Source organism: Erythranthe guttata, chromosome 13 (assembly GCF_056151865.1).
Source record: "Erythranthe guttata isolate IM_541 chromosome 13, IM_541, whole genome shotgun sequence".
NCBI classification, from domain to species: domain Eukaryota; kingdom Viridiplantae; phylum Streptophyta; class Magnoliopsida; order Lamiales; family Phrymaceae; genus Erythranthe; species Erythranthe guttata.
This window is the reverse complement of record NC_142545.1, coordinates 9,972,153-9,986,840: the sequence shown is the minus strand read 5'-3', so window position 1 is coordinate 9,986,840 and position 14,688 is coordinate 9,972,153. Positions and strand designations below refer to the sequence as shown.

Genomic DNA, 14,688 nt, shown 5'->3' with positions numbered 1-14,688 from the left:
TACACTACATTGCAGAGGCTAATGGGTCTATAGTCGGTAATTTTTTCAGGAAGACCAACCTTGGGAATAAGAACAATGAATGTGAAATTGAGTGACGGGGGAAGTTTCTTATTATTCAAAAAATCAAGCACACAAGAAGTGACACTAGACCCTATAATATGCCAATACTTAGTAAAGAACAAGACAGGAAGGCCGTCAGGGCCAGGAGATTTGAGAGGGGCCATATGGGAAATGGCGTGATGAACCTCTAATGCCGTAAAGGGAGCTGAAAGCAACTGATTAATGTCACTGGTAACTCTCGGGTTCACCTGCTCCAACACCCCATCTATCTCATTTTCGTCCGGGTTTGTCGTGCGAAAAATATGCTCAAAATAATGCGCAATAATCCTTTCAATGTCCGTTTCCTGCTCTCGCCAAATCCCGAGTTGATCTTTCAACTTTAGGACTCGGTTAACCCTCTGCCTAGTTGATGCATGTGCATGGAAAAACTTTGTATTCCTGTCCCCTTCCCTAATCCAATGCACTTTACTTCGTTGGCGCCAATAGTCATCATTATCGCCATAAAGTTTGCCAAGTTCCGTCTGGAGATCACAAATCTCTGCTCTTGAATCTGTCGTGAGTGAGCAAGTACTTAGCGTATGAAGTCGTTTCTTGATTTCCTCGATCCGATTATTTAGAGCACGAACCGTCGATCGGCGCCAGTGAATCAGCGCTGCGCGGCATTCACGAATCTTACGCAACAGAGCTTCCATAGGGTCATTATCTGATTGTTGCTCCCATGCCATACGAACCACTTCCTCGCAATCTTCTCTCCGTACCCACATCGATTCGAACATAAAAGGCCTATTGATTTTGCGCGGTTGGGAATTTTGGCCTACTCGAAGAAGTAGTAAGATGGGGGCATGGTCTGATCCTAGACTCGGCATGTGTTGGACTTGAGCATAAGGAAAAAGTCCAGCCCATTCCCCGTTTGCACACACCCGGTCGAGTCTGCATCGGATTGTGTAAGGAAATTCTTGTTTATTCGACCAAGTAAAGGGATGCCCAGTAAAACCGAGATCAGACAAGTTGCAATCATCAAGAGCGTGTCGGAACTCCTCCACTTGGTAGGGCGGTCTCGGGTTTCCACCAACTTTCTCAGTATTACACAATATTTCATTAAAATCTCCCCCTACAACCCACGGCAAATTCCTTTGTAATTGTAACTGTCGTAAAAGGTCCCATGAAATGTGTCTCCGATTGTTTTCCGGGCAACCATAAAAACCAGTACATCTCCACTTCCCACCCATGTTCTCGCTCTGAACCTCGACGTCAATATGGTTTTGAGAGAGACTGACCAAATCCACTGTGATCTCTTTTTTCCATAGCATCGCCAATCCTCCAGAGTTACCTACTCTATCTACGGCCAAACCATTACAATTCCACCTCTTACGTAATGATGCGGGCTTGATTGACAATTAATAAATAAACATAAGCCCATTAGAGTAAGCCCAATACGATAGGCCCATAATGAAGAACCCATGATGTCTTAGCTCGGTACCGTGAGCGAAGTCGTCATATGACGCGAACCCCGGAACTACTTGGGAGTACCTTAACTCGCTAGCCCAATACCAAAACGAGGTAAGGCGAGCCCAGGACAATACAGGCCCAAGATACATGACTTGGGGGAAAAGAGAAACCCTAAAAAAGGAAAGCCTTGGAGGCCAAGCTTTCCTCATCTATAAATAAGAGAATCAACACACACACAAAGGGATGAGATTTTTACACTAATCACTATTACATTGCATATACATTTTTCTATTTCCGATCACTGACTTGATCGTCGGAGCTTTCCCGCCGGGAACCCCTCCCGGCGTTGCAGGTTTATTCACCCGGAGTACGAACGGAGCTGGCTTGAGGAAGACGAAGACCTACGGACCAAATCAAGTGGCGCCGTCTGTGGGAAAGGCCTAAAAATCAGGAGAAAACAGCTTCCGGGAAAAATCAGATCTACCCCCGGAAGTCCAGATCTGAGCTGAGAACGTGGAGAAAGAATGGACGGAGAAGACGCAGTCGCCCGGAATTTGCAGAAGGATTTGGATGCGGTAGCCCGTGGTGCACCGGTTGACCCATCGTCCGTTCAGAAAGATAAATCGGGGTGTAGCTTCCTTACACCTGAAAAGGAGGGCCGGATCCCCTTCGCTCCAAGCAGCCCCTCTTTCGAGTTCCAGGATGGCGAAGCTGCTTCGAGAAGGCCAGCCACAACCCCCGCTCAGGCTCCCAATGAGCGCACGTATACCCGAGACGAGGTGGAAACCATGATCACCGCGGCCATCAGAAACTACACCCAAAATTTACCTCACGATAACCGACTCAGGAGGGATCCCAGACATTCCCCGAACGAGGGACGAGCTGATGACGAAGGCGACAGTTATTCGGAAAATCGAAGAGGTGATAGTCATAGAGTCAGGACCGAGGTAGACAGCCTGAGACGCGATATGAATGAATTAAAGGCCTTACGGAACAGGCCAGCGCGAGATCTCGTGGGATCTAGCCCTTTCGCAAAACACCTTGATGATGACCCCATACCAGCTAGCTACCGACCCATTTCGTTCGAGTACAATGGCACATCGGATCCCGCCGAGCACCTAAGCCGTTTCAACAATACAGCATCGCTTCATCAGCTCACAGAAGGGGTGAGATGTCGTGCCTTCGCTACCACTCTAGCCGGATCTGCTCAGGCCTGGTTCGGTTTGCTGCCTTCCGGGAGCGTACAATCTTTCGAGCAATTTGCCAAGGCTTTCATGAACCAGTTCGCCAGCTCAAAGAAGTGCAAAAAAAACCTCCCTGTCACTATTTAGCATTCGCCAAAAAGAGAAAGAAAGCCTCAGGAGTTACATCAAACGGTTCACCTCGGCCACCCTGGAAGTCCCGACCACCAGTGATGAGGTACTCATGGCAGCTCTTTCTCAAGGACTGAGAGATGATGAGTTTTTCCGAGCTTTGGCGCTGGAGCCGTCCCCTGATTTCGATAACCTATTAGAGAGGGCATCTAGGTTCATCAATTTAGAAGAGGCCCGCCAACAGAAAATGGAAGAATCTCACCAAGTCGCAAATGCACGAGTCAGCGAAGTAAAGAAAGGCAGGGAGCTCATGTTACCTCGCAGGGATGCCAATGCCCCTAGTCGGAGTATTGTCCCGGATGCTAAGGGATCTCGTTTTCAATCATATCAGCCCCTTACGGCTCCTCTGTCCCAGGTGTTGTGCGCGATTGAGAAGAGGGCTGATCTACGATGGCCTCGAACTGCTCGCGGAGCCCCCCGTCGAGATCCAACGTTGGGTACTTTTTGCCGTTTTCATAATGAATATGGACATACGACCGACGATTGCGCACATCTGAAGGACGAAGTGGAACGTCTCATTAGAGATAACAAAATCGGGGATTTTGTGAAGATAGATTCACCTCGGGGACAAAAGCGTGAAGCCCAGTTTGGGAACCCGCCACGAGCACCACCACCAGCACCGAAAAGAGGGTACATTCAGATGATTTCGGGGGGTCCTACGGGAGGAGATACTCACCGGGCTAGGAGACGCCACCTCGGTAGCCTCAAAAATAATCATGAGGTTTGCCAAATCTCGACACCGAAGTATCGTCAATATCCCATTATCTCGTTTGGTCCGGAAGATGAAGCGGGCCTAGAGGATTTCCATTGTGACCCTCTCCTCATCACGATTAACGTTGGGGGGTACGATGTCGCTCGCGCCTTCGTTGATCCAGGAAGTTCGGTGGATGTTATATCCTACGAATGTTTCCTGCAAATGGAGCTTGACCTCCCAATCTTCCCTGTCACTACTCCGATATTCGGGTTCACGGGAGGATCCCTGACGCCGGTTGGACAAGTTAAAATCCCCGTCACTATAGGGACGCCACCTCGAGTACGCACTCAAACCGTCAATTTCGTCATTGTCGAAGGATCGCCAACCTCATATAATATCGTGATAGGGCGACCGATGTTACATACCTTTCGGGCGGTCCCTTCAACCATTCATCAAAAGCTTAAGTTTCCAGTTGATGGAACGGTGGGAGAGGTCAGGGGCGACCAAGCCCAATCGAGATCGTGTTATGTCGAAATGGTTAAAGTAGCAGAGAAAGGCCGACGTGATACCCTCACCAAAGAAGATTTGGGAGACGAGAAACGCCCTCGAATTGACCCTGAGGATAAAGTTAATCATGTACAACCCATGGACGAACTAATGACAATCGATCTCGTCCCCGGGATGATGAAACAAACCCGGATAAGTAAGGATTTAGAACCACCTCTTCGGGATGAGTTGATAGCGTTATTGCGGTCTAACGAAGATATTTTTGCTTGGCAACCAAGTGATTTGACCGGTATATCACCGCGAACTGCTGTACACAGGCTCAATTTACGACCCGAGTGCAGGCCCGTCAAGCAAAAACGGCGACACTTCGGTACCGAAAAAGACGAAATCATACAGAAGGAAGTTCAACGACTTCTGGAAATCGGACACATCCGGGAAATTCAGTTCCCTACATGGCTGTCCAATGCGGTGTTAGTACAGAAAGCTAATGGCCAATGGCGAATGTGTATCGATTTCAGGGACTTAAATAAGGCTTGCCCGAAAGATGATTATCCTTTACCTCGCATAGACCAGCTTGTAGATGCCACTGCTGGATGCGAGCTACTTAGTATGATGGATGCCTCGCAAGGATACCACCAAATTCCGCTAGACGAAAAGGACCAGCCAGCAGTAAGTTTTGTCACCGCCACGGGGACTTACTGTTACGTGGTGATGCCTTTCGGCCTGAAAAATGCGGGAGCCACGTATCAGCGACTAATGGATAGGATGTTTCGGGCCCAACTCGGACGCAACATTGAAGTTTATGTTGATGACATGTTAGTTAAAAGCAAGAGGCGCTCTACGCATCTCGCAGACCTAGCTGAGACCTTTGCAACTCTTCGTTTATATGGAATGAAGTTGAACCCTGCTAAGTGTGCATTCGCAGTACAAGCTGGAAAGTTTTTGGGATACATTGTTAATCGGGAAGGCATCAAGGTAAACCAAGATAAAGTGGAGGCCGTACTTCAGATGACACCTCCTCGCTCCATCAAGGAAGTCCAATCCTTGGCAGGAAAAGTTGTAGCCCTAGCTCGGTTTATATCGCGAATGGCTGATAAAAGCCTGCCTTTCTTCAAAGTACTAAGGAAAACAGCTCAGTTCGAATGGACCACCGAATGCCAGCTCGCATTCGAAGCATTAAAACGATCTCTCACTTGCTTGCCGATTCTTAGCACCCCCGAAAAGGGCGAAACCCTGTTTGTATACTTGTCAGTGGGCGATGAGTCCATCAGTTCGGTGTTGTTTAAGGAAGTTAATAATCAACAAAGGCCGATCTACTATACTAGTAAGATCCTCACTACGTCGGAAAGCCGATATTCCGAAGTCGAGAAGATAGCGTACGCACTGGTCCTCACTACGCGACGACTCCGGCCTTATTTCCTGTCGCATACCATGGTGATTCGCACAAGCTTACCCCTTCGGCAGACACTAGGTCAGCCTACCGCGTCAGGGCGAATTGTTAAATGGGCCATCGAGCTGGGACAATACGAGATCCAATACCAACCCCGTACCTCGGTCAAAGGACAAGCGCTAGCGGATTTCATCCGAGAAACCACCAGGATACCCATCGAAAAAGAGTGGAAAATTTACGTGGATGGCTCCTCTACAACCTCGGGAGCGGGGGCAGGGATAATAGTTATTGATCCCACTGGAGCGGAGGTCGAGTTTGCCGTTAGGTTACCTCGGGTTTCCAATAATGAAGCAGAGTATGAAGCCTTTATCCGAGGTATGGAGATCGCTCAAGAGCTCGGAGCGCGAGTGGTGCGAATATACTCCGACTCCCAATTGGTAATACACCAACTCGAAGGGGACTACGAAGTAAAAAACGATAGAATGAAGAATTATGTAAATAAAGCCCGAGCTGTGACAGAAACCTTTGAAGTCTGTACCATGCATCAAATTCCGAGAAGCGACAACCAGCGAGCTGACTTCCTCGCTAAAGTCGGGTCGTCAGTCGTCGATTGTATTGAAAGAAAGATCACTATCCTTATTGCCCCTACCCCAACGCCGGGTGTAATGGTAATAGACGAAGAGCCGGATTGGAGAACACCGTTGTTCAAATACTTCAGAGGAGAGCGAGCTGGCACCAAGAGGGAGCAGCACCGTTTGGCATATAAGGCAAGGCACTTTTACGTACGGCATGGGACATTATATAAAAGAAACTTCACCACAGTAGATGCAAGGTGTTTGGGAAAGCAGGAGGTAAAGCATGTCCTGGATGAAGTGCATCGAGGTGGTTGTGGTGAGCACGGAGGAGCTCGGGCCCTAATGCAGAAATTACATCGGGCCGGATATTACTGGCCTGGCATGAAGAAAGACACGCACCGATATGTTCAACACTGCGTACAATGCCAAAGATATGCCTCGCTCATCCACAAACCGGGGGAAGAAATGACCATCATGAGTGCTCCATGCCCTTTCGCCCAATGGGGAATCGACCTGGTGGGGCCATTCCCTCAAACCACGGGTCGGAAAAAGTTCATCATTGTCGCGGTAGACTACTTTACTAAGTGGGTTGAAGCTGAAGCCTTGTCGAAAATTTCAGAAGACGAAGTCATGCACTTCATTTGGAAAAATATCTGCTGTCGATTTGGCCTACCTCGAAGCCTTGTATCGGACAACGGCACTCAGTTCAACGGTAAGAAAATCCGAGCTTGGTGCGAAGAGATGAAAATTGCACAAAAATTTGTAGCAGTAGCGCACCCCCAGGCCAATGGACAAGTGGAGTCCGTAAACCGGACCATTGTCAATGGGTTGAAGAAAAGGTTAGACGAGCTAGGTGGAAGTTGGGTAGACGAGTTGCCCTCCGTCCTCTGGTCTTACCGGACCACAACCAAAGCAGCTACTGGCGAAACACCGTTCCGGTTAACCTACGGAACTGAAGCGGTTATACCGGTCGAAGTGGCAATGGACACGCTCCGCATCGCCGCATTTGACGAAGTAACAAACGATGATGCTTTAAGATCGCAACTGGACGAAGTTTTCGATCTTCGGGAAACGGCGTATTTGCACATGGAAAGAAGTAAAAACTTGATCAAAGCTCGGTATGATCAAGGGGTGCGGTCCCGCTCATTCCAGATCGGAGACCTCGTCTTGCGACGAGCGGACGCGCTAAAACACACGGGAAAGTTGGAGGCTAATTGGGAAGGACCATACACAGTCACCAGGTGTTTGGCCGGCGGAGGATATGAGTTGGCAGACATCGACGGGAAGCCGTTACCTCGGGCTTGGAACATAATACATCTGAAACGCTTCTTCGCGTAAAAAAAAAAAAAAAAAAAAAAAAAAAAAAAAAAAAAAGAGAAAGAGAGATAAAGGAAATCGAGGCAATTACGCCAGCAAAATCGAGACACACCTTGTACAGACAAAACAACCATTAATAAACATCCATTTTCCGATCTGGGCTAGGCCCCGTGGTTTTTTCTCTCCTTACTTGGAGGGTTTCCACGTTAAAAAAGTACTTGTGTTATTTACTTAAGTTATAACTGTGGCGTTAACTCGCGTGTTTCATTGTGGCGTTAACTCGCGTGTTTCATTGTGGCGTTAACTCGCGTGTTTCATTGTGGCGTTAACTCGCGTGTTTTACTGTGGCGTTAACTCGCGTGCTTCACTGTGGCGTTAAATCGCGTGTTTTACTGTGGCGTTAACTCGCGTGCTTCACTGTGGCATTAAATCGCGTGTTTCACTGTGGCGTTAAATCGCGTGTTTCATTGTGGCGTTAAATCGCGTGTTTCACTGTGGCGTTAAATCGCGTGTTTCATTGTGGCGTTAACTCGCGTGTTTCATTGTGGCGTTAACTCGCGTGTTTCATTGTGGCGTTAACTCGCGTGTTTTATTGTGGCGTTAACTCGCGTGTTTTATTGTGGCGTTAACTCGCGTGTTTCATTGTGGCGTTAACTCGCGTGTTTCACTGTGGCGTTAACTCGCGTGTTTCATTGTGGCGTTAACTCGCGTGTTTCATTGTGGCGTTAACTCGCGTGTTTTATTGTGGCGTTAACTCGCGTGTTTTATTGTGGCGTTAACTCGCGTGTTTCACTGTGGCGTTAAATCGCGTGTTTCACTGTGGCGTTAAATCGCGTGTTTTACTAAAGTAAGTAAAAAGCATGTTTTAGTGTGACAATGGTTTGTGTTTTCTGTTGCAGCGCTAAGTCGCGAGATGATGAGGTCAAGCATCAAGTTGAAATATAAAAACAGTTTTCTGAGATCGAGTTAACTGATAAGCTTAGAGGATAAGCACAAATGAGAATGATCTGAGATATGGAAACATGAATTGAACTTGAAGTCAAGACAAGACGAATATCAAAGCTCGAAGCACAAATTTGAAAAACGAATAAAGACGCTTCTGAACATATGGAAAAACGGAGAAATTGTTAAGGGTACATGACAAAAGGAAATAAAGGGAATAATATTCAAGAAATACATATTCCAAGTACAAAACATAATAAATGGTTAAGTCTTTTTGGTCTTCATTTCGGAACTGCTTCACTCCGATTCTCAGCATCCGGAGGGGGCGGCGAAACGAGGCTTGGTTGTGCCTCTTCGGAACTAACCACCGTCCCAAGGGCTCCGATGTCTCCGGCGAAGTCGGTGATAGCCCCTTGCCGGGAGAATTCTTCAACGAGGCCTTGATAAACCGGCCTCCACCACTCTAAGTTGGGATCCTCATTTACATCCCCCTCAAAACCCGGGATCACGTCGTCGGGGAGGTCCTCTGCCAGTTCATTTTCCACCAACGGGAACTCGATGCCGGCACCGCCTAATCTCTTCCGAACAGCCGCAACCGCCGACGAAAAGAAGAAACGAGCTAAGCCTGAGGCTTCTCGAGTAAACGTGGTGGAACGCCACAATCGGTGAAAGAAGCGGCGAACAAACTCCTCGATGAAGCGAAGGCCCTCAGGCGACCCCGGGAACAACCTTTGCCCCTCTTTCACCCCTTCGGTGAAATTGGTGGAGGCCTGTACTCCAGCCGCGAACAGCTCGTTGGAAAGCCCCTTAGCTTTCTCCTCCAAACTGGCATTATGGGATACAAGGGAGTCTTTTTCAGCCTCGAGGATTTTCTCTCTCTCTTTCAGCCTCTTCACTTCGGCAAATAGCCCCTCCTTCGAGGACTCCGACACTCCCAAACTCTCCTTCAAGCCCCGGACTTCCTTCCGGAGCTGCATCACCTCTTTCCTCTGATTATCATACGCCTCGCGTGAAACATCATCCCACCCCAGGGGACCCGAGAAGGCGATGGCGAATTGCTGCACTCACAAAGAGGTTAAATGAAGTTAATCTTAAATACAAGATGCTATGGCAAAAACCAATTCACAAGAACAGCGTGAAACAAACCTGTGTAATGTTATGAAGAAGCAACTCAAGTCGGTCGCCCTTACTCATTTGCCCGAAGTGGGCGACATCGGTGGGGAATGCCAAGGACCGGCACGCAGCAATAGCGTTTTCAGCATTCCGGCAGAGATACAGTCCAAAGTCGGCCGGTAAAGATGACCCAGCCGCCCCAAGGGCCAGCTCAGACCTCCGTTTCTTCGGAGCAGGTTCTTTCTCTACCACCTCTTCGGTCGAAGAAGGAGGCGGTGACGGGGCGAGAACTATCGCGGAGGATTGTTTAGGAGGTTCAGAGTCCTCAGTTCGCGAAGCAGGTCCACCACGGGCGCGAGGAGGAGCGGCGTTTTTCTTCGATGGCCTGGGCCTTAGAGCCCCTTCCTCCGAGGGTCTTTTCTCGGATTCAGCGATTAGAGGACGCTGAAATTCAGACGCCTCGAACCCAGGCTCCGGATCGGAGGGACGGATAGCCGGCTTGTCACCTCGGAACATCCTCTTCATTCTTAGATCTACGCACCAAAACAAACGGGCAAGGGAGATACGTAGGTGAGATACAAGACATACAAGTACATAACTAGCGAAACAACAAAAAACAAACCGACCGAAGTAAGACAACGAGTCAAGGTAAAAATTAGTGTTATAACCAAACCCACCTAAATCTTCCCGAGTTAGAGAATACGTGCCGTTGTCGTGAAAACGAAAGTGGCGAAGCATTGGCGGAAAGCTGGTGAGGCTATCCGGGACGCCGTGGCTCGGTTGAAAGTGGGATATCATTTTTAACAAACAATCGTCAACCGCCAAAGGTTTCCCCCTTTTCTTTTCAGGCAGGGTGGCGAGCCAAGGACACAAATAGGGCGTGTCGACAGGATTTCTGGCAAAGAAATAATGACCTTGCCACCCATCGGTTTTATTAGGCGGCATCAGAATCTTAAAACCCGGTCGAGCCGAGATAGAGACATGGAAAGGACTCGAATTCTTTAATACCATCACACTCCGGAAGCGAGCTGGTGTAGGAATCACCCCCGACCAGGCGCACAGCATGCGGAATCCGGTCATAATTATTATGGCATGGGGGTGGAATTGGTTAAGGGACACGTTACATAATTGGGCAATCTCGGAAAACCAGGGCGAAATAGGAAAAGATAGACCGAAGTAGAATTGCTCCGAAAACCAAGTACTAAAACCTAAAGGAGGGTTTAGAGGGCGATCATCTCGTGAAGGAAGAATCAATTCGACATCGGTAGGGAGTCCTATGTCGCGAACTAAGTTATTTAGATCTGTCTCGCTTAAAGTACTAGGTCCCCATTGGTCATCCAAATCTCGTCCTTCAGATAGGGAAGGAGAACCACTCCTCGCGGAAGACGAAACCTCTTTTCTGCCCCTCTTCTTGGGCCGTTCTAAGAGTTTGCCCGAGGGGGAGAAGTAGGGTCCCTCCTCCGACGAGGAAGAGATAGAAAAAGCGGGGTTTTCACCCTCCTCCCCGGAGGGCATTTTTTGGCCGAAAGGATCGGGAGAACGGGCAGACATTATCAATTCGAAGAGTAAAGGCGGGGGTAATAAGAGATGGGGTAAAGAAGTAGTACCTTTGTCGGAGAAGAAAATGGGCACGAAGGATAAGGTCTCTGTCTCGGAAAAGCAGGTTCGCCGGAGAAGAAATAATAAGAGAAGAGAAAGCACAAGGGTGAAAAAAGGAAAAAATTTAAAAAATGGCAAGGACCAGGTATTTATAGAAGAAGGAAAAGGAGAAAGCTCGATCGTGACCGTCTATTCGGATGGACAAGATTCAAAGTAGGTTTCCTCGAATCCGACGCAAGAGGCGTCGATTGGACTCCCCTAGTAATGACCTAGGAAAGAGGAAAAAGCAATCATAACCGCCCATCCGAACGGACAGGATTTAATGCAAAATTACCTCGAACCTAGCACGAAAAGTGCTGATGGAAATCTTCTCATGATGACCTAGGGAACTTGAACCGACCACGCGGGGTGTCAGAGCAGTTAATGAAAGGGAAAGGAAGAGAGGCTGCATATGCCGACATGAATCAAGTACGAAGTGCGAACTGATGCCTCATACTCCATACTTATAAAACGAGGTAAAGAAAAGCCGACTTGTTTTATAAATAAGGAGTAGGGGGGAGTAGTTGATGCGGGCTTGATTGACAATTAATAAATAAACATAAGCCCATTAGAGTAAGCCCAATACGATAGGCCCATAATGAAGAACCCATGATGTCTTAGCTCGGTACCGTGAGCGAAGTCGTCATATGACGCGAACCCCGGAACTACTTGGGAGTACCTTAACTCGCTAGCCCAATACCAAAACGAGGTAAGGCGAGCCCAGGACAATACAGGCCCAAGATACATGACTTGGGGGAAAAGAGAAACCCTAAAAAAGGAAAGCCTTGGAGGCCAAGCTTTCCTCATCTATAAATAAGAGAATCAACACACACACAAAGGGATGAGATTTTTACACTAATCACTATTACATTGCATATACATTTTTCTATTTCCGATCACTGACTTGATCGTCGGAGCTTTCCCGCCGGGAACCCCTCCCGGCGTTGCAGGTTTATTCACCCGGAGTACGAACGGAGCTGGCTTGAGGAAGACGAAGACCTACGGACCAAATCACGTAACCTATCAATAGTCTGCTGTGTTGCTTTCATTTCCGAGAGAAACACCAGCATGGGGTCGTACCGTCGGAGAATATCTCCGATGTTGTGAATTGTCAAGGGCCCCCCTAGTCCTTGACAATTCCAAAATAAACAACTCATTGATCTCGGCGGGACTGCCCCGCAGTCGCCGCGGTTACTGTGAAATCCTCGTCGCGCAGGGTCAATAGAGTTTTCTTACTGACTCTGTGAGCATCACGAGATTCCTTCTCGTCGGCCTTCGTCTTCCTATTTTTCTGTATGAGATCTTCCATAACCGAGAATAGAGATTGGATGAGGTGTGGGTAGGATCTATGAGAGGATCTGCTATCTTAACCAGTTGCCGATCTGAAACAAGAAAGACACGATGAAAACAAGCAACGAAAGAAGGAAACCTAAAGAGACAATAAACCCTAGCCGCCAATAAAGTGAGATATTCACTAATTACCAACCCTAGCAGGAGATAAAACTAAAATCGCAAGAGAAACGACTCAAGGCAAAACAAACGATCAGATCGTCAGAATAATTAAGAAAGCAAAAACCAAAGAGGATCAGACCAATAAAAGAAAGAATAAAAGGAGAAAATGGTAGAATCCGCCTCTCACGTAGAGAGATAATCGCCTCTCATGCTGAGAGAATTCCTCTTCAATCTTCAGCTAATTATTAACTGTGCATATTGAATGAGGTGAAGATATTTAATAATTGTTGAGCGAATCTAAATACAACAGTTTAATAATTATTAGGGTAAATAACACCTACACCTCTGTGGTATGCAAAAATAACTTTAAGGTCCTAGTAGTATCGGTGATTACAATCACTTCCTGAAACATTGTTAGACAACTTAACAGAATAATTTATTGGCTAAGTTATTATGTTAGAGTTCTAACGGACTATTCGTTGCACGCTGTGATGGAGACAACACAGAGCTAGGGGGTGACACGGTTCTCCTAACATTTCTTAAATCCTTGTTATTTTATATAAAATTTATAAATTTTCGTCTATAGTTGCATAAACTCCCCTGCGGGAAACAAATATATAGTGCATATCGGTTCCTAGAACATGAAATCTTGGCTCCGGTGATTGTTTCATGCGTGTGGTTGTAATTACCAATACCACAAGGACCTTAAAGTTATTTTGACATACCTCAGGAGTGTAGGTGCAGTTTACCCTAATTATTATATTATCAAATGAATATAAATGAATGGAGCAAGGGGAAGTACTCTTGCATTATTCTCCTTTTTATATATTTATTTGCTGACTGTCCAAATTCTTATCACTTCCTAAACGTAGTCGATTACTTTTAGTCATGTTCATATAATAATATCGTATATATCTTTGATGACTACCCAAAAAATAATGTATTAAAGATATATATGTATATATAACTGAATTGCCGGTTCAGTAACTGAATTTTCGTCCAGTTCGGTTCGGTTCGGTAGTTTACTAATCGGATGAACACCCCTATGTAAATTTGACAAAGAAAGAGTGGACGTGTAAGGAAATACATAGTTGAGGGGATGATTTTACTTACACAAACAAGATATTTGTTTTTTCGTAATTTAACCTTACCCCAGAAGGTGATTGTAATGCCCAAATATTTTTAAAAAATATTTTCATAAATTATAGCAAATGATATACTTATACTATTAAATTATGAGATTTTTTTTTTCTTTTGAGAAAATAATTTATCTTTAAATTAACTTAGTGAGTAATTATTTTACTTTTGCACTTTGTACGTTCAAAAAAATTCACCAACATATGCCATTAAAAAGATGAATTTGGCCTCATTAATTATTAAAAATTCAATTTGCTTAAATTTGTGGTGCAATTTGAATTGTTTATTGTGTTACGATGGTGGAAAATGCTATTGAATTTTTCTCGGAGTGCAAGACAAAATGCTATATTTTAAGGGTACAAAATGAAATTAAGCTATTTTTCTAGGAGTGCAAAACAAAATGCCATATTGCAAGGGTGCAAAATGAAATTAAGCTAAAATTCTACGTCGCTTATATAAAAAAACAATATTAAAATAAGTAGACTAGATTATTTTACGCCCACCGTGGGGCTCGAACCCACGACCACAAGGTTAAGAGCCTTGCGCTCTACCAACTGAGCTAGACGGGCTATCATGGCACAGTTTTAACGGACTTAAATATTATCGGTAACAAAAGCATTTAAAAGGCTGATTTTAATCTTATAAATAGAGGGAGGTAAATAAAACACAGTAGGAGTTGGAATAAACTGTAGAGACTAATCACCACCATTGCAATGATCCTCTTGCTGCTGAAGTGTTGATTATCCTTGAAGCCTGCCGTTTCATCAATAATGCAAAGCTTGAAAATGTGATTTTTTAAGGCTTGAATGCCATTCTTATCATCATTGATCAATCATCCCCCATTGTTGACTCTTTTCATTTTGGTAATTAATAATATTTTCAATTATCAAAAATAATAAAAAAATCGGTATTTGGATATGAGGAATTATCTAAGGCTCAAAGACAGATAGAAATGGATGAGACTTGATCCTTTTGGAAAATTCCCATTTTGTTTCTAAGTATAAAATTAATTTCAATTCCAGCTTCAAAATCTTCGGAATC

General features: G+C 45.9%; 1 non-coding gene across 1 annotated transcript; it reads right to left on the bottom strand.

The window, feature by feature from the left end:
- Positions 1–14,143: 14,143 nt before the first annotated feature.
- Positions 14,144–14,216, bottom strand: TRNAK-CUU (transfer RNA lysine (anticodon CUU)). The gene has a single exon. It is a non-coding gene; the product is annotated as a tRNA-Lys (tRNA).
- Positions 14,217–14,688: the final 472 nt, after the last annotated feature.